Below are 23,375 nucleotides of genomic sequence, written 5' to 3'. Positions count from 1 at the left end.
GAGAGCCTCTGTCCCAGGCTCTGAGACAGATATGCTGCCTTAACGAAAGGGGCTCCTGGGGGCACCTGGGTGGCTCAGATGGTTAAGCGTCTGCCTTCGGCTCAGGTCATGATTCTGGGGTTCTGAGATCAAGGCCCACATTGGACTCCCTTCTCCCTCTCCCACTTCCCCTGCTTGGGTTTTCTCTCTCTCTCTCTCTCTCTCAAATAAGTAAAGAAAATCATTACAAAGAAAGAAAAGAAAGAGGTTCCTCCCTTCAGTTCCTTCTCTGAATAGATTACTTTAGTGGGGCACACCTGGGCCAGATGACCACCGCCCACCCCCGCTACCAGCCAGAAAGGGGGGATCAGCTCCATCTGAAAAAAACACATGGACTCAGAATGGAGAGAAGAGGCTTGTGGGCACGAGGCTCAGGAGGCTGGTCGCTGGTAGCTGGAACAAATTGCTGAGACAGCGGCAGATGGCCCAAGTGTTCATGGCGGGGGTGGGGGATGGGGAGTGAGGTAGGGGCCCTCTGGACCACGAGCTCCTGGGGAAGGCTGGTGTGCACTCAGTATGTCCATGACTGGCTTGCTGAGCGTTCGAGCCAGCTGTTGAAGGGGGGCGCTAGTTACTAGTTAGGTATAGGTTAGGTGGCTATAAATGAGAGATCCTGAAAGACTATGGCTGAGACATTTGAAACAGTATATTTGACTCTTCCATGGGAGAATCTAGGCCAGGTATGGTGCTCCATCTATGAAGCTCGGGGGCTCCTTCCACCCAAGTGTGACCTCCCCCCACCCCATGCAAGGCAGCTTTTCCAGGTCTCTATCCACCACCCAGTCCTTACTCAGCCGGCAGGAAGAGGAAAGGGAAGCAGGAGGTCACATCACTTCTTCTCCCATTCAATGGCCTCACACTTCCTACCTGGCTGCCGTGGAGGCTGGGTCTGCGTAAAACGTCTGCGGTTTTGTTTCTCACATGAAGGGTGGGGTGTGACTGGTGCCTGGTGCCTTGTACCTTAGATAGAGCAGTCTTCATGGTGGATGAAAAGGCGGGGAGGTGGGGAGTTTCCTGGTGTAGAGTCAGCTTTTTGCTGGGTTAAAGAGTAAAGTCAGGGATGTGTGTGGGGGATGAGGCTGGAGAACCAGGTGACGTGCAGACTAGACTGGGCCTGACCTGGGTTGCAGGGACTGATCACGTACCCACTGACTGCACACTCCATTCATGTCATCTGGAGCAGTGGCCCTAGGCCTGGAGTGCGTCTGCTGATGATGTGGCCCTCTCCTAGGGGGAGGGATGAGTGGAAGAAGCCAGCACAAACACTGGGGTTCTGGGCCACTCGAGTGGGGAATCCCAGGGACTGGTGTGAAGCCTGATGGGCTCCAGGTGGACGCATCTCCTTGATCTCTCTTTGGTCCTCTCCAGAAGGGCACAGCTGGAAGGAGAGAGCCAGAGGGAAGTCCTTGGCAGTAACTTCCAATCTACTGGGGATGAAAAATAACCGATGTCCCCCCCGCACCCTCTGGAGACTCAGTTTTAATTGTTCTAGAGTAGAACATAGACACTGGTATTTCAAAAAAAAGCCCCTGGGTGATTCGAAAGGACTGCCTTGGTTTTTATTTTTCTGTGTTTAATTTAAGTAATCTCTACACCCAACGTGGGACTCAAACTCATGACGCCCAAGATCAAGAGTCTCCCATTCCTTCAGCCAGATGCCCTGAGGACTGCTATGTTCTAAAGCCTGGGTCTGGCCGCTGCTGTCCTGGGTCTTCGCTGGCCCACAGGACGGCAGGTAGAGAAAGCCTTCCCCAGGTGAGGAGAGCCTCCATCTTAAAATCACTGCCCACCCTCTTTGAATATCTTTTCTGTATTTGTGGAATGCTCTCTTTCGGCAGCAGCTGGGCCCAGACACCCACTTTCTTAACCTCCTTGGTGGCCAGGCACAGGCAGCTGTCTCACACTGCCCAGTCATTGTGATTACAGAGGGTGCCAAAGGGGAGGCAGGCGCGATGAGTAAGTGGGCCCAGTGTGGAGGAAGGCGTGTCACATCAGCCATCAGAAGCAGCAGGAAAAGTTCTGGTGGCAAGATTTGGGGCACTGTTGCAGGCTCATGTTAGTTTAGGCTGTGTGCAATTGACAAAAACAAATATTTAATTGAAAGCTTATCACATGCCAAGCTTCGCTTGAAGCGTCTTAACTTCCAAACAATCCTATGAGGCAGGAATTGTTTTATAGATGAAACCTCTGAGACTAGGGAGCTGAAGCCACTTGCTGAATATCACCCTGAGGAATATGTCTTTAAATCAAGGCCATTCAGGGGCACCTGGGTGACTCAGTTGGTTAAGTGCCTGCCTTCGGCTCAGGTCATGATCTCGGGGTCCTGGGATGGAGCCCCACCTCGGGCTCCCTGCTCAGTAGAGAACCTGCTTATCCTCTGCTCTTGCATGTGCTCTCTCTCAAATAAATAAAATCTTAAAAAAAAAAAAAAAACAAGAAAACAAAAAACAAGGCCATTTGGCTCCAGGGCACTGCTCCTAGACCCTACTCCATTGTTGTATGGGAGTGTTGTTATTATTGTTATTCTCAGATGCCGGGAGAAATGCGGGGTCCTTCTGGAGGCTACCAAGGGAGGATGCAGACTTGGGAAGCCCAGTAAATCTCCTCCCCAGCCTGGCTGGCCAGGCAGTGCAGGTGTGTTCTGAGCCGGCCAGCCCTGGCGCCTTGGTGCCTGGGGGGGCTGCTGAGATTGTCACTGATGTTAATAACTCCGCTGCCCACTCTGAGCACTGTTTGTGCCTTATCAGCCCAGAACTTCCTCCAACCGTATCTCGGCCAGGCCCCGGGCCCCAAATTCCTGGTGGGTGATGTCCACTCTGTCTGTGATAACAGCCCTGGCAGGACTCCGAGGAGTCAGCTGCCTTGGCCACATCTGCAGCTCAGATAACAGGGAACGACTGAAGTGTCTCCACTTTATCTTGTGAAAGTTGGCCAAGTCTTGGGTTCCCCCAGGCTGCAAAGGTGAGGCAAAACCTTGGCTCACTGCCTCTCCTCCTGGCTTGGGACTTGCAGGGGGTGGGGATGGGGATGGGGAGAGCCTCATCAGGGGACAGTGGCTTACCTAGGCACAAGGGAGGCAAGGCTCAGCGCCTTCTAAGCCCCAGGGCTCTTCGATTGCTAACAGAAGGAAAGATTCCATCCGTCACTCATTCATTCATCAGACATTTACTGAGTACTCCCTCCCACTAAGCCCTGTTCAAAGTACTTTTGATGTTTTATATTTATATTTTGATTTACTTAATCTTCCCTGATATCATTATGCTCATTTTACAGTTGAAGAATTCAAGGCCCATAGAGGTGAAGTAACTTGCTCAAAGTCACACAGCTGGGGAGTGGTGGGAGTCCTAAGTACAGGCTCTACTACCTGTAGTCATTTATAAATGAAGAAAAGAGGTCAGCTAGTGACAAGGACTTTCAAGAGTAGAGAGGGTAGACAGGGAAGGAGGGGCAGTGGCGACCTGCACTGGGGTCTGAGGGAGGACTTCTCTGGAGTAGTGACATTTCAGCCATATCTCAATGCAAGGATGAACCAGTCATGAAGATTAGGGGGTGTGCAAAGGCCCTTGAAGAAAAACAAGCTCCAGTGGGGGAATAGGGGCCAGGTAGCCCAGGGTTAGACAGACAGCTGGGGTAGGGCTGGACCTAGGTTCTCAGTTCAGGCTTTGGCCCTCCATCCACTCCTGGTTCTTCTGTGGTCAGTCCTGTCTTAGCCCTTGGACACTGCCTGGCTTTGCCTCCTTCCAGCTGTGTGACCTTGAGCAAGTAGCTTCCCTTCTCTCTGCCCTTGCTCTTGGAGGCCTTATCCTTCTCTTAGGCTATGGCGAGGCCTCTGGGTGGGGGTGGGAGAAGGCCTTGGCCCATGGCTGCTGCCCAGATGTGAGGTGGCAAGTGTTAAGCTCCATGTCTCTGGGCCGCGGTGGAAGATGGTCCTGGAGGTCCTGGTCTAGGCTTTGGTCCTAGAGATGCGGCCCCAGGACTGAGAAACACACAGAGACCAAGGGATAGAATCATAGGGAAATGCAGAGCCCAAGGAGGATAGAATAAGACAGAGAGACAGATGGGCCTCAAAACAGAGACAGAGACACAGAAAGGGAGAGACAAAGTGGGGAAAGAGTGAGAGACACCCTGAGAGCCACCAGCCCACCTGAATGAGACAGCAAGAAATGCAGATAGAGGTGGATTCCAACAGAGAGAAACTGAGAGAGACAGAGAGACAGAGAGACAGACAAAGGTGGTATGGCCAAGAGAGGACAAGAGAGAAAGTTGTGTGTATTCTAAATGCGGCTGAATTGGACACTTCAAAGTGGTTGAAATGGTGAATTTTATGCTGTTGTAACTTTTACCACAATAAAAAGAGAAACAGGGAGACAGAAGATGGCAGAGAGAGAGAGAGAGAGAAAGAGAGAGATGGGAGGACAGAATTCCCGGACTGTGACTTTCTCACAGGCTGACTGGCCTTTGGGATGCTAAGATAGTGGTGGGGAGGGGACTGGGGGCTCGGGGTCCCTGTGTTAAGGTCCAGGCCTGCAGGGCCTGAGGATTTAGGGCCATTCCTCCTTTCCCTAGGCTCCTCCGGAGCTAGACATTTGCAGTGGGCAGGCAGCACCAGAATTTGCTTGTGTGTTTCGAGGATGGGCTTTTGAGCCCTGGCCAGGACCTGGGAGGTAGCCGCTTGCCAGCTGCCTGCTCTGAGAAGGGTCTCCTAGCAGTCAGTCATAGACTCTAAGTTGGATACCCCCATTCTGCCTCAGCTGTGGGGATGACAGTCTCAGTAATTAAGAGTTTAGTTTACATTTGGCAGAGTGTTCACTATGTCTTGGGGCCTGTGCTGTGGGTAGGACGCCAGATTCTCCTTGGCTTCCCATTACCCATAGGGGTTAATCCATTCAAGACACGAGGAGGCTGGACTCACAGAGTTCAAGGGTTTTGGGTGAGGTCATACAGGGGTCACAGGCAACTAGCTGTATGCGCTGAGGAAAAGGACAAGCTTAGATTGCCCCAAAACTGGGGGCTGGGATCAGTCTGTCCAAGGACCAGTAGTAGCCCTGTGGGGCGCCAGAAGGTCAGGTGGGGTGTGGGAGCCCCCAGGGTAGAAAGCAAGGGGGATGGAGAAGTCTGCCCTCTGATCCTGTCACACCGCCTGTCCCTTGGCACTGCGGTACGCAGACCCCTCGGGCCGTGCCCAGGGTTGTCGAGCCCAACTTTCAGGTGGGGACACTGAGGCCCGGGCTGGTCGAGGTGGTAGGCCCAGAGGCCCTAAGGCTGAAGGCAGCAGCGCGGGATCTGGAACTGAGTTTAGGCTGGGCGGGGCACGAGGGGTGCTGGACCGGTGAGGTGCTGGGGACTCCGCTGAGGACGCGCCTGGCGGCGGTCTCTGGGCGTCGGTTCGCGCAGCTCCGCTGGCTGCTAGAGGCGCGGGCTCGGCCCCCTCCCCCGCCTGCGGCGAGACCCCGCCCCGGAGGCGGAGTTAGGAGAGGGGGCCGGGGGCGGGCTAATGGCCGCCCCTCCGTGCCTTCGCCCCGCCCCGCGCCGCGCCGCGCCGCGCCGCGCACAGCAGGGGCTCGGGGCTCGCGACTGTCGACGCGCGACGGACCGGCGGACTGAGCGACGGGCGGCTGGACGTGAGGAGCGCCCCGCGGTGAGTGCGCACTGATCCCCTTCCCGCGCGGGGTCCCCATCTCTCCTCCCGCGCCGCGCCCCTCCCGGGCCGCCGTTGGTAAGCTCGGCTTGGGGGCCCTCGGACGCCCCGACGGTTCGGCGGCCCCGCGGATGTACGCCCCAAGCCGCCGGGTGCCCACACCGCCGCGCAGCTGCGGGCTCGCCCTCCCGGCCTCAGTCCCATTGGACGGATACGGGCACTGAAGCCGGCGCGAGGGAGCGAGGGGGACCTCGGGGTCTGCAGGCGGGTCCCCCCACCCGCCGGCTCGAGCGCCCCCCATCGCCGGTGCTGCCGCCCTCTCTCCCTCCGCTGCATCCAACCGGTCCCCGCCCCCCCCCCCCAGCCTTGCTGCACTCCTTCCCTACGCCCCCTTACCCCCCTCCCGCTGCCCCTCAGCTCCCTCCCCACCATCAAGCTCACATTCTCAGTTTCCCCCTCCTGCCACACTACCACACAGGCGCACCAGTAGCCAAAAGGAGTTCCTGCACCCTCTCTGCTTGGGCGCACCCACCAACCCGTTACCCCATCCCCCATGCCCCCCAGTTGCAAAGTCCCATGCTCAGCGCTCCCCCCTTCAATCTCTCACACACATGCCTGGATCCCTTTTACACACACGTGCCTCACACATGGGCGTGTCCCAGACAGGCACGCCTCTCTCTCAAACAGTTGTGTCTGTGTTACACGCGTGTGCCTCTGGCACGCATGCATGTCTGCCACACGTGTGTCTATCACACATGCATTTCTATCTCACATGTGTTACACACATGTCTCTCGCATAACTGGAGTAACAGTGCCTCACACATTGAATCTTTCACCCAGAGTCACATCCACCAACTTCATAGTCCCATGCACCCCTGACCCTCCATCTCTATGGGCATAGCCCTGCCTGCTATCCTGAGTTAGCTGGGAGCCAGAGGAGGGCTGTGGCAGGGGAAGCCTCCTGGCTGAGGCTCTCTTACTTACCATTGGGACTGGGAGGTTGTAGGAGCACAGGGAGGGGCATTCAGAGCTGGGCCTGACTCCGACAGCCTCTCCACTCCTCATCACCCCTTGCATCCTCTCCCCTTCCCCCACTCTACTCTCCCAAGCTGCATTGCCATTTCTTGGCCCAATTACCAGCCCTGTTAGAAGGTGACTACACTAGGACTGGTATGAGCCAAAGCTGGTGTGAGCCAGCAGGTGTCACTATGACAGGCCAGAAAAAGAAAAAAAAAAAAAAAGATTTGGGTGCTGATCATCACGCAGAGCCCCTTGGATAGCCCCTCTCAGAGCAAGCCCCCAAGAGCCGGCCAGGCTAGTGTTTGTAGCTGAATGACTGGGGCTTTGTGTTTGTAGCTGAATGACTGGGGCTTTGAGCTTCACCTTCCTCACGTGCAAAGGAGGGTGAAGATCCCCACCAGGAGGAGGGAGGGACCTGTAATTGTTGCTTCCTTGACTTCCACCCTCCCTTCCTGGATCCAGAGCTGTGAAACGGGGGAAGCGGGCAGGGGATGGGTGAAATCAAAGAATCTTACGCTGGCTATGCAAACCTGCCAGCCCCGGCTTTGACTGGATCTGTGTGTTTTGCTTGGCTCTTACCATGTTGTTATTATTTTTAAATATTTAATTAGCTGCCAGCATTTGCAAATTGGCAAGTTTCACAGAAAAGTCCAGATTTTCACCTTTTACCTGAAAAATCATAAGACCTGAAAGCCCAGGATCCACGTTCCTTTGTGGTACCAACTGTCTAGTGCTGTCTGCCTCTGCCCCCACGGGGATGGGACAGGAGCATCATTTGGCTATAGTCTCCACCCGGGACTCAGCTCCTACCTGGCCTGCATAGACCTCTATTGTTGACTGTGCCTGCCATATAAACTGGGCTCTTTTTGCGCCTTGCCTACCCCAAAGGGGCCCAGGCTAGTCCCCCCACCCAGGACTGGGAAAGCCTTGAGGGAGCCTTACACCTCTTCACAGCACTTGGGCACACCAGAGGCCTGGGCCACAAGGCATCTTTGTGATGATGGCAGGTGCTTTCTGCTGGACTGTGGGAACAGTGGCCTGGGAGCCCCATGGGAGGAAGGCCATGATATCAGAGCCAGCTTTGACAGTCAAATTTCTTACCAGATCCCATCAATGATTCTGCAAGGTCACATTCTTACCTTATTTGACAGATGGGGAAACTGAGGCTTGGAAAGAGTTTTCTAGCAAGCAAGTGGTAGAGCTGAAATTTCAACCCAGAGTTTGTTGGCCCTAAAGCCAAGCTCTTTGCCCTCTTTTGATGAATCCATGAGTGGAGGGACTTGGTTTCATCAACCCTGGGTGAAGTCCCTGAGCCAGGTCCATACCTGGCACACAGTAGGTGCTTAATAAATGCTTGTGGAATGACCAGGGAAGTGAAGTTGCATTCTCTACAGGGGTCAGGGTAGAGCTAAATTCAGGACCTAAAATGAAGAAGATTTCACAATAAAGTGAAGATTTAAATGACCACCCAGGTTCCTTTTTTTTTTTTTTTAAATTAAAGATTTCTTTAAATTTCTAAGTAATCTTTATACTCAACATGGGGCTTGAACTCACTGCCCTGAGATCAAGAGTCACAGGCTCCACCAGCCAAGCCAGCCAGGCCGTTTTCATCAGCCTGAAAGCTCAGCATGGTTTTCTGTTCGTCTTACAGTCATATCCACAATGACCCCTTGACCACCAGGATAAAGACTGCTGAGTCTCAAGTCTGTCTGGCCTCAGGAGCATCACAGTGTGCCCAGCTGGACATCAGGTTTCATGCTAACCTTGCATTTTCCCTGTAAGTCCCTGGTCAGCCTTGGTGGACGAGATTCCTTACAAGGAGGGACTCAGGTGGAGAACAGGCTCCCAGGTCCCAGCTCGCATTCCCTTGGGTGGCCTCTCCATGGGTGGCACAGGGTGGGGCAGTTGCTGTGTTACTTTAAGTCCCAGCTTCTGTGACTCTGCTCTCTCTTGTGAGCACACTTCTGTGGCTGATGTCAGTGAAGTGCCCCCTGGTATGTGCAACATCCTGGAAGTTTGTTATCTGACTGAATGAGGGCCAGCCCTTCTGTAGTGACTGGGGATGGTGGGCAGCCCTGACCTCTTCCTCAAGCTTCCTGGGGGTTTTCTTTTCCACTGGGGAGGAAGGTGCTGGGCTGTGTAAGATGGTGCAGAGGGCCCATCCATCCCTTCTCAGGTCCTCAGTCTTCCCTTCTGTAAAATGGGTACTGTGCTCTTGAGCTTTCTAGGGCTCATGGATCTGAAGGGGAGGGGAGAGGATGGAATCCTTGGGACCACTGTTGGGAGGCAGTTGGGTGTAGCCCTGCTCCCAGGCTTCTTGAATTCTGAAAGGCCTCCCCTAGCTGAAGACCTTGGCCTGGGATGCAGTTCCAGCTCGTGGCAGGATTCTGGGTGCTGGACTCCCACAGTCCCATAAGCTTTGTGAGGGCTGCCAGGAATAATTCTACCAGGTGGGAGCTGCTGCGGGAGCTTGGCTTTCCTGGGCTGGAGTGTGGGAGTCACATCCTAGAAGAGGCACTGTCCAGGTAGGTACTCAGGGTGAGCAATGCAGATACTCTCTTTGTTCCCATGCAGTCTATATTCTAGTTAGATAGGTGAGGTGGTGTGATTCAGGGAACAAAGAAATTAATGACATTAATTATTCACGTTGATTTCAGATGCTGTAAAGGAGCTTAAGTCAACAGAACAGCTAAACAGAAAGGGCAGGGAGGGCCCTTTGAGGAGGGAACTTCTGAGCTGAGACCAGAGTGGTGAGGGAGAATGCCAAGCAGGGGGCACAGCTAGTGCAAAGGGCCTGAGGTAGGATCCTGTTTGGTATGTGTGAGGAATGGAAAAGGAGGAGGCTGGAGTGAGTCAGGGAGAGGTGAGAGGGTGCCAAGGAAGTGAAGGAGGTCAGCATAGGGAGTTTGAAAGCTACTGAAAGGTTTTGGTGGAAGAAGCAAGGAGATCGGATTTCCGTTTTCTGACACCCTCTTGAGGAAGATTGGGAGGCTTGTGCTAGGCCCCATGCTGGGGTGCAGTTCTCACCCTTGAGAAGCTACTGGCAGAGGAGGGAGATAGGTCTGTGACTGGACATTTGAGATCGGGGTGACAGATGCTGGGATGGCCTCACCTTGGAATAGTATGCAGCTTTAAAAAATGAGGACACTCTTTGTGGAAAGGTCTTTCAAGATCTATTAAGAGAAGAAAATAGGTGCCACATTGCCGAATGGCTTGTAAACCGTGCTGCCTCTTGTGTCCAATAAGAAATCCAACTTCCTGTTAGCTTGTGTAAACATAAACAAGGCCTGGGAGGAAACACAAGGAACAACTTGCAGTGTTCACCTGTGGTCACCTGGGGGTGGGTTGGGGTGGGCAGGAGGGGGACAAGGGTGCAAGGGTGAGGTGACATGTCCTAGTGCCTTTTTAAAAATTTTTAAAAATATTTTCTGCTTTTTTGAACCACACGACTGCATTGCCTGTTCAAAACATTAAATTAAAAAGCAGATGGGCTGTTGGTGGGTGACCGTTCATTTGTGAGTTTTAAGTGGAAGTGTTTAAGGGTGGTTTTTTTTTTTTTTTTTTAAAGATTTTATTTATTTATTTGTCATAGAGAGAGAAGCGAGAGAAAGCACAGGCAGACAGAGTGGCAGGCAGAGGCAGAGGGAGAAGCAGGCTCCCCGCCAAGCAAGGAGCCCGATGTGGGACTCGATCCCAGGACGCTGGGATCATGACCTGAGCCGAAGGCAGCCGCTTAACCAACTGAGCCACCCAGGCGTCCCTAAGGGTGGTTTTTAAATTCCCTGCTTCACTGACCTTGTTGTTGAACGGACTAACTTCTTCCTGGCATGGTACATAAAAGTTTCCACTGAGATTAAATTAGATGGTAACAAAGTCACTTTTTGCAAAGTTTGGCAAATGGACAAAAGAAAAAACCCACCCTTTCTCTCTCTCACTCCGTTTCTTACCCCCTTTTTCCTGTGGGTGTGTTTCCTTCTGGTGATTTGACCGCTGATTCCTCCTGGCTTGGGCACCCACAGCACTTACGGTTTTGCCCTGAGATTGTTTCCCCAGTCAGCCCTGCCAGCTGGTTGGGAGATGAGCTGCAGGTCCAGAGCCAGGGGAAGCCAGGGGTAAGAAATCCTTGCTTTGGCATCCTACAAGGTTTGGATTCCCGGCTCTGCCGCTCGCAGGCTGTGATCCCGTCAGGCCAGTGACTTACACCTCTGAGCCTCAGTTTTTTTAATCTGTAAAATGGGTGTCCTGTCTCTGTTAGGGTTAACTGAAGGAGGAAATGAGATCACTCGTTCCATTTATTGAGCATCTACTGGGTCCTGGATGCTGTTCTGAGTGCTGGGCATAGGACAATGACCAAGGCAACATCCTCTGCCCCCACAGAGCCTGCTTTCTGGTGGGAGACACACACACAGGGGATGTGTGGGTGCTCACTGTGATGTCCTATGCTGGCTGTGGTTGCGCTAAAGAGATGGCAAACCTGGTCTGGGGCTGGGAGTTGGGTCTGGATATTTTAGGTTGAGCATGAGAGGTGTCAATGGAGCAGACGCCTGGGTGGAGTAGGGCTGTTCAGGCAGAGGTCATGGCAGGCACAAATGACCTGGGGCAGCTAGAAATCAGGACCCCTATGAGCAAGGAGAGCCACTGGAGGGTGGGCCACATCTGGGCGCCACAGGAAGGCTTTCATTTTTATTCTGGGTGGATACAGATTCAGTTCAGGGAGGGGCCAGCCCTCATTGAGATTTTAAAGTACCCCCATTCCTGAGCTGCTGGGGGAGAGCCACAGGGGCCTGGAACTGGGCCGTATGGGAGGCTGAGCATTGCTGGGAACACCTTACTTGCAGAGTCAGGGTTCCTGGACAGTGGCTCCCTGGACATCCATGCCAGGGATGTGTGCCCAAGGTTTTGGGGTGCTCACAGTAGCCTCTGGTGTGGGATGGCCTGTTGTCCCTCCCATGCCAATTCAGGGGCTCCAGGGAGGCACATAGGCAGTTCTGACCTGCTTCAGTCAGGGCTGTCCTGAAGGAGAGAGCACAGTGGTCCTGATAGCCAAGGAAGCATCTAGCTGAGTCTGGTGGTGGACAGGGTAGACCTCCCAGAGGAGGTGTACAGGCTCTGTGATGTGAAGGTAAAAAGGTGAGGGAGACACGAACAGGAGAAAACCCAATTTCTCTTGGAGAGGTGGGTTGGAGGAGAGGTGGTCCATAAAGTTGTGCTGGTGGACTGAACCCTGACAATGGAGAACCTCAAATCCTGGCCTGTGACCTGGAGATGGGCAGTCTTGGGGCATTTCTTAGAAGAGGATGGGCATGGCCAGAGGGTTGGAGGGTCTGTCTGGCAATCAGTCCAGGCATGAGGGACTAGAGGGGGGTGAGATGATCGGTGGGAGGCTTGTGAGAGTGACAGGGCAGGGAAACTGAGGCTGCGAGAGGGTCGTGTCTGCCTGTGGTCACATGGCAAGTCTGGAGGAAGAACTGGGGCAGGAGCCAGGTCTGTCCAGCTTTAGGTCCTGCTCCGGATGGGCTGCCCCTTGATCACGGGCACCACTGGCACGCACGCCCTGCTAATTTACCTCCTCCGGTCTGGTCCCTTCCCAGGGCCCCTCTCAGGTCAAGCCCTGCGTCATTTTGCACCATTGTCCTCACGTTTATTGGAACTTGGAAGCATTGCAAAAATGCCTCTGTCTTCTCATATATGGAGATTGTTGCAAAGAAAGTGCTGGTTTGGGGAAAGGTTATTTCCTTCCTCCAGGGTGGGGAGCCTAGCTTTTCTGGTGGGGGGATGCTGCATTGTAGGCCAGAGTGACCCCGCCCAGGTCACATGCTGGTGAGGAAGCGCGGCTGCCTGCCTGCCCCGGGCTAGGAGACTTGGCCTGGCTGAGAGGGTGGGGGGCAGTGAGCACCCACATTCCAGGGGACTGGGATGGCTGCCTCTGACCACCAGAGGCCTTTTTGGCTGCAGGCAGGCCCTGACCTGCAAGAGCTTCAATCTTTCAATTTCCTCATTGCAAACTTGGGACAGCCCTCCTGGCTCTGCTATGGTTTGATGGCCAGGAATGGCCTGAAATGTGAGAAGGCCTGGCCTGTGGAGTGCCAGTAGGGTGAGGACCCAGCCAGGCCAGGGAAGCCTGGAGGATGCTGGCACGCCTGCCTGGCCTGAGTCCTGGGAGCCCGCATAATGAGGGCTTTGTGTCCCAGCCTCAGCTTCTCCATCTGTAAAGTGGGCCTGGTGGTAGTGGCCTGCCTGCAGGGTTGGTGTGCAGGCTACAGGGGGCCCAGAGCACCATTTTTGACAGCTACACCGTGCTTCACTAACCTATGCGAGTTGGGTTTTTTCCGCTCTCCTGTCCTCCTTCTCATCATTGAGATGCCATCGTAGGGGCCAGCCCTTGGCCTTGTGGGCAGGACACACCACTTTTTAAAAAGATTTTTTATGTATTTATCAGAGAGAGAGCAGAACACAAGCAAGGGTGAGCATCGGGCAGGGGGAGAAGCAGGCTTCCCGCTGAGCAGGGACCCGATGCAGGACACGATCCCAGGACCCTGGGATCATGACTGAGCCACCCAGGTACCCCAGGTCACACTGGGTTTGATAAGCCTCCCAGAGTTCTTCTTTCCTCAGCCTGGGTCTCCCATCCTAGCCCTGAATTCCCAGCTGTGTCTTTGGTCACAAAGTGAGCATTCAGTGATCCAGATAATTCTGTTCTCGATGACTCCTTAAAATGAGAGCACAACATTAAAAACATTCTGGTAGAGAACTGTCAGGACCCCGGAGAAGAGCTCCCAAACCCCTAGCAAGTCTGTGGCCTCTTGTCTGAGCCAGAGGGAGCCAGGAAAGGGTTCTGAGCCCATTTGGGAATGAGTGGGACAGGCAGAGTGGGGCTGGACCTCTGTGGATCAGGGCCACCTCAGGGGATCTGGGCCCCTGGTGGTCTTCACACATGCCAACTCCTCAAAGGCGGTGGTTCAGAACTGTTATCTTCTTGACTCCCAGCACTCACAGGCATGTGTGTACACACATGCCCACAGACACACGGCCATAGCTCTTCCCTGTGGTTTCCGTGTCAGCCTCCTAGTTCTCAGGAGCTGAGAGATTAGCTGTCCTTGTGGTGGTTTGGTGCTGATCGAGCATCTCAGTGTTCATTATCTGTCCCCTGGCGTGTCCTCCAAGCAGAATAATTCAAATGTTGTCTGACGATGGACATCTCATGGTTTCTGCTGCTGGTCCCTGCCTATGGGGCTGATGAAAGGAGGCCCCATAGGGATACTTGTGTCCTCTCTTGGGGAAAAAGCCAGTGGGTATCGGCTTCCTCTTCTGATAAAGTAATGCTTAGCATTACACTGTCAGCGTTTTCCGCCAGACCTCACGATCTGCCATGCCTTTACGTGACACATAGTATATTTTAAAAAATCCCTTCTCTGTTTTACTTGTCCTTATTTAAAAGGAGACCTTTTGTCAGAGCTGTAGATAAAAATCAGATTTGCCCTAAATCAGCAATACCCATGAAAAAATAAAGATTAACAAGAGCCAAGCAGGGCTTTGAACCCTCATGACTTCTTTTCCCTGCTTCAGCCTTGAGCCGAGGGACCTGCTCTCTCTTTGCTACAAAGGTTGGCAAGCAGCAGGGAGACGTGCAAGGCACACGAGTTTTCCACAGGGAGTTCTCTGTGATCCTGAGTGGTGGAAAGAGACTGGATAGGGGGGGAATTACTCTCCATGGGCTTCTGTTGCTTCTGCCTTGTCTCTGAGATCTGAGCTCATCCTGCACGGTCCTCTGTAGTCCCACTTGGGCAGACCCCTCTGGCTGGTCCTCCCACACCTCCCAGCTTCTTGGGAATCCCCTTTTCCATCTTTCTGGGCCCTCACTGGCATGTTTCCTGCTGGGCAGGGATGTAACAGGAGGCTGCAGTCCCTCCAGCAGGGATGTCTCCTCTGAGGCCAAGTCCCTGGTTCTCAGGCCAGGGGTTTGAGGCATTCTCTGAGGTGTCCGGTGGCCTGGGACCCATGCTAGGGGGTCGTGGGCCAGGGGCTTAGGACCAGGGCTCTAGTGCTGAGGAAGGAAGTTGATGGTAGCTGGCGAGGTGAGGCTGGGCCCAGTTTCTGGATGACATGGGGAATCTAGGCCTGGCTAGATGGGAGAGTGCCGTGTAAGCTATGAAGTCTGGTGAGCAGAGGTCATTAATGATATGTCTCATGGGTAATTCCAATCACACTCATGATAATGGCTGCTTGGGCCCTTAATTAACGACATGCCCCAGTGTGAGGAAAAGTTTGCCCTACTCCCATCACCCCTCGTAACTCGTTTCCTTGAACTGAATGGCTGACCTTGCACCCTGACGAGTGAGAGAGACTCATGTAATGGAGTGCTGGCCGAGGAAAGGATATGGTGACGTCAGTTGCCTGTCCCTGAAATGCCCCACTGTGATCCCAATGCAGGACGTGCCTGGGCCAGGTACGCCCCTTGAAATGGCTGTGGCTTCCTGTGCGTGGGGTAGGACTAGTGACCCTCCCTCTTGGCTCCAGATCTCAGGGGTCTCATGGGGAGGGTAGGGCCTCAGCATAGGGCACGGTGGCCCACCCACGCCCTGGGCTCTGTCCCACAGGGATTTCCCCTGTGCTGGGCTTCAGATGGGGCCTGTCCACTGTGGGGTGAGTGATTTCTCCTTCACACGGGCTTCATTGGATGTCACTCAGGAGAAGCAGGGGGCTCCACTGCATCGTCAGGGGAGACTAGGCCCCGCTGGCCCAGAGAAAACTACAGTGAGGGTTTCTGATGCAGCCAAGACTGGCTTACACCCCGTCTTTATTTTGTCTCTGGTTTTCTCTGCAAGCTCTGCGATTTTCTCAAAATGACTTAAATGTGCCTTCAGCTTGGAGGCTGCCTGGCTCATAGTTCTTCCCCCCGGAGATGCTCTGTATGTTCTTTTAGGTCCAGTGCAGAATCCTGGGGAAGAGCTCTGTTTGGCCCATCGTGGGTGAAATGTCCATGCTGGGCCAATGGGCTGTGGCCGGGGGCAGGGTTGTGATAGTGACAGGGGCTCTGTAAGCTCTCTCCAGCTGGTCCCTGAGAATGGGCTCTACATAAAGCAGACTAGCAGTGCAGGAGGTCCTTGCTGCAGGGACCAAGTTTATGAACTCCAGAGACCAACAGTCTCAGAGTCGAATCAGCAACCAACACAACACAGTTGGCTACTCTTACTTTCATCACAAGTGTCAGGATTCTTTTGATCACAGGTTGAGAGAAAGTGTAACTTCAACAAAAAAGTCATGGAACGAAAAAGTACAGGGTGCAGTTTCAGGCATGGCTTTATCCAGGGGCTCTAAAGATGCCCTTGGGTCTGTGTCTCCATCAGGAGTCACATGGCCCGGCAGCTCTGGGCTCACTCCTTTGAGCTCAGAAGCTGCAGTGTGGGCCCATGTGGTGGTCCCTATGGATGGGGGATGGCCATCCTGTGGTCCATGTAACCCAAGAGAGGGTGGCTCCCCAGAGGATGATTGGGTTTCTCTTGCTAGGAGAAGGAGGTGGAGGTCCCCAGAGCATCATTGAGTTGCTCTGTATACTTGGTCTGCAGTTTCTTCCCTGTTCCCAGGTCACATGGTAAACCCATCCCAAAGGGAATGTTAGCATGTTCCAGGATGAGGAACAGCGGCTCTTTACCATCTGGGGTAGCCCTTACCCCTTTTCTTGACTCAATAGGGAGTCTTGACTCTGGGGGCTCTGGGGTCTTGACCTCCACCCCAACCACACTTGTCCCAAGTGGCGAGGGTATGGGCAGAATCTATTACTCTGTGGGTTTGGTCTAACCCTCTTGCTTTTATATCTTTCTTGTCTGCAAACCCTGTGCAGAATCGGGGGCTCTGTGTACAGAGTGCAGGGAGATCGAGAGAGGCAGCTGTGAACTCTGAAGAAAGGTTTCTCAGAGGAGGAGATACTGAGCTGGGCTTTGAGGGATGAATAGGAGTTTGATAAGGGGAGACCATTTGGGCCTGGCAGAGGGAATCAAGGAACAGGTGGAGTCGAGGAGCTGTGAAAGATTTAGAGTAGCTGGGAATAGCAATTTCTTAAAATGTTGAACATGTATTGAGTGCCTTTTGTTTGCCAGGTGACATGCTAGGGTCTCTGCATCATCTCCTTGAGTCCCTACCTGGGTGTGGCTGGGAGGCTGCTCTGATTGGGCCCATAAGCCAATGGAACAGGCCTTCTCAGAATGTCATATGCTGGAGTGGCCCAGCAGCCTGGGGAGTCCAGAGCTTCGTCCTGATTACTGTCTGTCTCTGCTCTGGCAGGGGTGGGTTATGGCGGGTGGGGGGAGGTGACGTTGGGGATGCCATAGCTGGGGCGAGACCCGGCAGGGTCTGCTGCACACAGGCCTCCCCACTGGAAGCCCTGAGAAAGTCCCTTTCTGTTCCACCCTTGCCCCCTGTGGAGCTGTGAGGCTAAATGGTGACACATGAGAAAAGGCTTCTGAGCACCTGTGTGCTTGGGGCTCCCAGTTCAGTCGGTGACTTGCCAGGTGACCTCAGGCAAGTTTTTGCTGATCTCAAAGGCCCTTCTGGGATGAGTGTAGGTGGCACTTACATTTATTTATTTATTTATTTATTTTTTAAAGATTTTATTTACTTAACAGAGAGAGATCACAAGTAGATGGAGAGGCAGGCAGAGAGAGAGAGAGAGAGAGAGAGAGAGAGAGAGAGAAGCAGGCTCCCTGCTGAGCAGAGAGCCCGACGCGGGACTCGATCACAGGACCCCGAGATCACGACCCGAGCCGAAGGCAGCGGCCCAACCCACTGAGCCACCCAGGCGCCCCGGCACTTACATTTATAATTCATCCCATGTCCTGTATTAGGACTTGCTGGGGCCATGCACACTAATTCATTCACCCACCCACCCAAAGCATTCTGAGTGCCCGCTATGGCCCAGACCCCAGGTCAAGGCTGAGCAGGAGGGCAGAGTCCTTGCCTCAGAATCAAGTGCAGCTGGGGAGACAAGCAGGCGGAGACATCAGTGTATGATGTTGGCTCCTAAGTGTAGGACATCACCCTGCCTGTCCCGGTCCCTGAGGGCCATCCCATCTGGCCGGGCAGAGGATGGGATCTCTGAGATGTGGTTGATGGCAGAAAGAGCCTCCCCAGGGCACTGACTGTGCCCCGAGTGTGGTGATGTCCGTGGGGCTGTTGACACAGGCTGGAGTGGTGGGGTGCTGGACGGGATGGCCTGTGTTGGAGCTCTGAGTGAGGTGGGGCTGAGGCGGGGAGCAGGAAACCAGTCATGGGGGCATCAAGGAGAGAGCGTGGTCAGGGCAGAGGGGAAGGGACACAGGTAGAGAGAGGGGAAAGCTCAGGAGACTTGGCAAGCAGTAACCCACTGGCTGGGGCTGCAGGAGGGGTGGGACCCGCCAGTGGGGGATGGCCTAGCATGTGTACATGCACACACATGTTTGTGTTATGTGCATATTCACACCTCCTCATACAGAATCATACACACTTAAATTTGCACACACCCCTATCAAAGGCATTCACATTATACACCCTTAAAAGTTCACAGACATGTGAATGCGTTCACTCTCCCTCACATCAGAGTGTACACGTGGACACATTCATACATCCGACTTCCGTTCCCATGAACACTCGGGCGAGTCCATTTCCATAGAAGCCTGGAAGGTGGTCCTCTCTACCAAAAGGAGCTGACTTCTCTCCGAGATTTTGTTTTATTTTTTTAAAGATTTTTATTTATTTATTTGACAGGGAGAGATCACAAGTAGGCAGAGAGGCAGGCAGAGAGAAAGGGGGAAGCAGGCTCCCTTCTGAGCAGAGAGCCCGATGTGGGGCTTGATCCCAGGACCCTGGGATCATGACCTGAGCGGAGGACAGATGCTTAACCCACTGAGCTACCCAGGCGCCCCTCTCTCCGAAATTTTAATCAGGATGTCAGATTTTATAGAATTTTTTTCCCCCAGCATCTAGTGAGGTGACCCCTTCGATTTTTCTTTTTGGTGAATTGCATTGCTTTTTAAAAATATTGAACTACCCTTGAATTCCTGAAGTAATGCTGTTGTATAGAATGTATTATCCCCCTTAACAAGCTGCTGGGTTCAATTTTCTGGTATTTTATTTAGGACCTGGCAGCTAGGATTTGTAAATGAAACTGGCCTCTACTTCTGTCTGCTTAGAGTATCCATGTCTGCTTTTGGCGTCAGGATTTTCCTTGTCTTACAAAATGTGAGGTGGCTGCCCTTTTCTTTTTCTAGGCCCCAGAACAATTTTTTTTTTAATAGGATGGAAATTATTGTCAGCTCTGACTGTCCATGTCTTGGGCTAGCCTCTGCAGAGAATTCTTTATTTCATCCCACAGTACCTTGTGAGGAAACCGTGATGGTTCCCATTTAACAGATGGGGAAAATGAGGTTCAGAGAGCCAGTCCCTGGTCTGTGGTCAAATAGTGGGAGTCTACTCTGTTGGGCTGTGAATGCAGGCCAGTGTGACTTGATGGCCATGCTTCCAAGCTATTCAATGTGAATAGCCAAGAATTGTTTGGCCAAGAATTGTTTGAGATACTGGCCTATCAGAGAGCCTTTGGCCTTATTCTAGGGCTTTCCAGGGGGTCTGGGAAGAGTCCTGATTGAGCACCAAGAGAACTTCCCTAGCTCCACCTGCCCATCTGCTGCTCACGCACCTATGTACCCACCTGCTATGCCTGCGTCCTTTTGTCCACTGACCCATTTCCTGCCTGGTCATTGAACTTCTCCTCAGCCATTCATTCCTGCGGTGATACGCCCACCCATTAACCCGCCTTACCATCCATCCATCTTCTACCCTCTCACTTATGTACCCACCCATCTGCCTATCCATTGGACAGGCATCCACATGCTGGTTGCCCTTTCATCCACTGACCCACTTTCCCATCCATCTGTCCTCTATCTGCCATTTGTTCACTCACCCGTTTATCGTTTGTTCACCATCTGTCTATTCCTCTATCCTTCTCTTCATCAACTGTCCCTCTGTATACCAGTTCACTTACTCATTGACCTTCTGCCTTCTCGGCCAGCCATCTTCCACCTGCTAACTGCTCATCCGCCACTAATCTATGCATCCATCCATCTACCCTTGGAGCTTAGCCTTAAAGTAGGAGCTGGGATTTGGGTCTTCAGAGATTCAGAAGGGAGGACTCGGGTTTGGGCTAGCAATATGAGGAAAACGGGGGTTGGGAATCTTCCAGTTTATCAGGAATTGGGTAAATGGAAGGCAGCGGAGAGAAAAGCGTCTGGGAAGATAGGTGGGGGTTAGGTAGTGATAGACTTTGAATGCCTCTTTTGGAGTTTCCACTATGTCCCTGGGCCAGGAGTCTTCAACCAGGGGTGTGTGAGTGAGCTCTAGGGAGTCTGTGAGACTCCTAAAATGATACACAACAGATTTTGGTGTATGCCCTTATCTCTGTTAAGATTCTCAATTGCAAGTGACAGAAAATCTGGTCCAGGTTAGCTTAACACACTGTGGGTTCGTGTCATTGCAAAATTCAGTTTTGGATCCAGGAATAGGAAACACTGATGGTGGGGGTGGGGGGCAGACGGGTTGTGTGGACCCCAGAAGGAAGCTCCCGGGCTGCTCCTGAAAGGCGGGTAAATATATAATGTGATGGCCAGAAACCACCCCATATCCATTACCCTGCTTTGCTTGCATTTTCCCTTTTTTGATGGAGGGGTATATTACCCATAGCTTTTCGTGGATTCTCTAAGGCACCATTCAGGATTTTGAGCAGGAGTGAGAGATCAGCCAAAAAACCTCCTGTGGGTGGGACCAGGGCAGGCTGGATGGAGATGCCTGGCTCTTTAGAGAGAGAGGGAGAGGTCAGGGGTGTGACGCTGCTCATCCACCCCTCCATCTGGGGCCGGGTGGAGGCCCCTGGACGCCAGGTGGGGAGAGCAGTGAGCTCAGCGTGGCTGTGGGCAGGCCCGTTTCTCATCACTACTCCCTGGGAGTGTTTCCTCTTTCCAGAGTTTTGACTTGTGGGGAAGGAAAATAGAAGCTCCCTCCTGGTGCCAAAAGCAACATTTTCTTTGCTTAAAGGTTGATTATAAGTCATGGACATTCATCTTTGTAATTTTTCACCTGCTTATGCTGGTAATGAGATTAATGGTTATATACATGGGGTCAACTCTCACCCAAGCTTTAAGGAGCTTTTTACTCATTTCATTTTTTTTTTTTTTTTCTTCTGAGGGAGGAGAGGGCAGGGAGGGAAAAAATACCCTGGCTGTTCTACTTGAAGAATGATTTTGCAAGTGTTTTCATGAGCTCACGCCTTTGGCAGTCCCCAGGGGCCAGTGAGCCTGTGAGGACACAAGGCTCCCAGCCCCTCTGTGTGTCCCACCTGGGTCCCGATGCTTGTTAGCACTCTGCACCCAGGATTGGCTCAGAGCCCCAGTGTCCCCCTGTACTTTGGACCCAGCTTCTCTCCTCTCCTTGGGGATCTCAAGCCATCTACCTGTGCCTTCAGCCTTGTCTGGCTCTCCCAGCACCAAGGACCCAGACCCCATCTCCTAACACATCCCTGGTCTCCTAACCCTTCTCCTCATGGCCAGCCCTGTCTTCTTACAAACCATGCCAGCGATTACATAGACTTCTGCCTCAAGGAAACGAAGGGAAATAAGACTTTAAAGACAGAAGCCAAACGTGACCACTTTCTTTCAGTAATTTGTGACTACTTTTCTCATCTTTCCCCTCCTTCCCATTTCTTCGGCCAACACCATTTCTTGCTCTTGTTTTCTTTTCCTGGACTACTATAATTGGCTTTTCTTTTAGAGAAGAGATTTTTAGAAAAATCTCTTTTATTGTGAAAAAGCATACATAAAAGAAAGTCTATAAACATCAGCATACCCTTGAGTGACCACTACCTGGGGGTATCAGGAGGACAGCGCCCACACCCAGGAGCTCCCATCAAACTTACCTGTGTCCCTCCACCCACCAGGTACTCATCACCAGACCTCTATGGTGGCCATTCCAGCTTGGCTTTTTAGTTCTGTCTCCTACATTTGTGATCCCTATATGATGTTGTTTAGGTTTTACCTGTTTCAGACTTTATGGACTGGAATCTTCCTTGGACTCCTTGGAAAGGATGTCTATAGTTCCTTCTTTTTTTCTTTTCTTTTTCTTTTTGGAGAGGGGTTGGGGGAGAGAGTGTGAGTTGGGGGAGGGGCAGAGAGAGTGGAAGAGAGAGAATGTCCAAATGCTGGGCCAGATCCCAGGACCCTGAGGTCATGGCCTGGGCTGAAATCAAGAATTGGATGCTCAACTGACTGAGCCACCTGGGCCCCACTTGTAGTTCCTTCTTGAATTCCCAGTATGCTGGACCTTGTGGTGACCCCTACTACCCTGCTGGAACAGTTTTTGCTAAATGTACTGGATGCTTTGTGGAGTTCCCTGGGGCACTGCACATGGGGGACTGATGGACCTCCTCTTTGGAGCTTCTCTCTCTCCTTGATTTTCACATCTCTTCTTTCATTTTTTTTCTCCTTTTGCTTCTCACCTTACCATCTTCTGCTCACTTTGTTCCCTGCATACCAGCCACAATGTGTCAAGCTGGTCCCTGCCTCCGGGCCTTTGCACATGATCTTACCGCTGCCTGGATGCCACTCCCCAAATCTTCGCATGGCCACCACATTTTTCCCTGGCAATTATCAGCTGAGATGTCACCTGTTCCATGTGGTTGCTCTGACCATTCCTTTTTTTTTTTTTTTTTTTTTAAAGATTTATTGATTTATCTTAGAAGGAGAGAGTGCACAAGCAGGAAGGACAGAGGAAGTAGGAAAGAGAGTCTCAAACAGACTTGCACTGAACATGGAACCTACTGCAGGGCTTGATCCTAGGACCCTGAGATTGTGTTCTGAGCCGAAACCAGGAGTCAGATGCTTCACTGACGGCACCACCAAGGTGCCCTGCTCTGACCATTCTTGACAAAGAAGTGCTCCAATCCCCCTTATTCACAACACCCGTATTACCTTCTTATTCATTTGTTCCCTGTCTCTTCCCTCCACCAGTGTTGGCCCCATTGCCCCTTTGTTGGTTTTGTTCACTGCCACATCCCAGCACCTATAAAAAGAGGTGTTAGGTAGCAGGTGTGTGATGAATATCTAGAAGCTGAAGGACTCTGGCTGTACTCCCTTGGCTAGACAGACCTGGGTTCAAATCTCCATGCCTCCTCTTACTGGTGATATGCCCTCTGTCTGGGCCTGAGGTTCCCTATCTGCAGACCATGGTTTATAAAATAAACCTTGGGATATCTGGGTAGCTCAGTTGGTTAGGTGTCTGCCTTTGGTGTAGGTCATGATCTCAGGGTCCTGGGATCGAGCCCCATATCAGGCTCTCTGCTCAGTACGGAGCCTGCTTCTCCCTCTGCCTCTGCCACTCACCTCTGCTTTTGTCCTCTTTCTCTCTCAAATAAATAAGATTGTAAAAAGAAAATAAACCTTCCTGGAAAGCCTGGGTCTGGTGTTTGGCATTCCCTTGGCACCAAGGAAGTGATCATTGAGCATGAACCTAACTAACAGCTATAATTCCCACTCACATTTTGTGCCAAGAACAAGTTTATTTTTCCCGATGAACTAGATGACTTCTTCCGATCAGACAAGGAGTTCTGGGTCATCCTCTAATTTCCCTTCTGACTTTGGCTGCCAGGAAGCTTACAACCTAG

General features: G+C 52.5%; 1 protein-coding gene across 5 annotated transcripts in view; it reads left to right on the top strand.

The window, feature by feature from the left end:
- The first annotated feature begins 5,536 nt into the window (after positions 1-5,536).
- The window catches only part of FBLN2 (fibulin 2), an 84,687-nt gene continuing 66,848 nt past the window's right edge, over positions 5,537-23,375 (top strand). For 2 of the 5 annotated variants that reach the window (XM_059161864.1, XM_059161861.1), the window contains exons 1-2: positions 5,568-5,677; positions 8,349-8,474. The gene's annotated coding sequence lies outside the window, so the exon portion shown is untranslated. Of the gene's footprint in view, positions 5,678-8,348; positions 8,475-23,375 lie in introns of all 5 variants that reach the window. The other 3 variants (XM_059161862.1, XM_059161865.1, XM_059161863.1) reach the window with 2 other exon arrangements.

This window comes from Mustela lutreola, chromosome 2 (assembly GCF_030435805.1).
Source record: "Mustela lutreola isolate mMusLut2 chromosome 2, mMusLut2.pri, whole genome shotgun sequence".
Taxonomy (NCBI): Eukaryota; Metazoa; Chordata; class Mammalia; order Carnivora; family Mustelidae; genus Mustela; species Mustela lutreola.
Note: the sequence above shows the minus strand (reverse complement) of the source record. Positions and strands in the feature narration are given on the sequence as shown.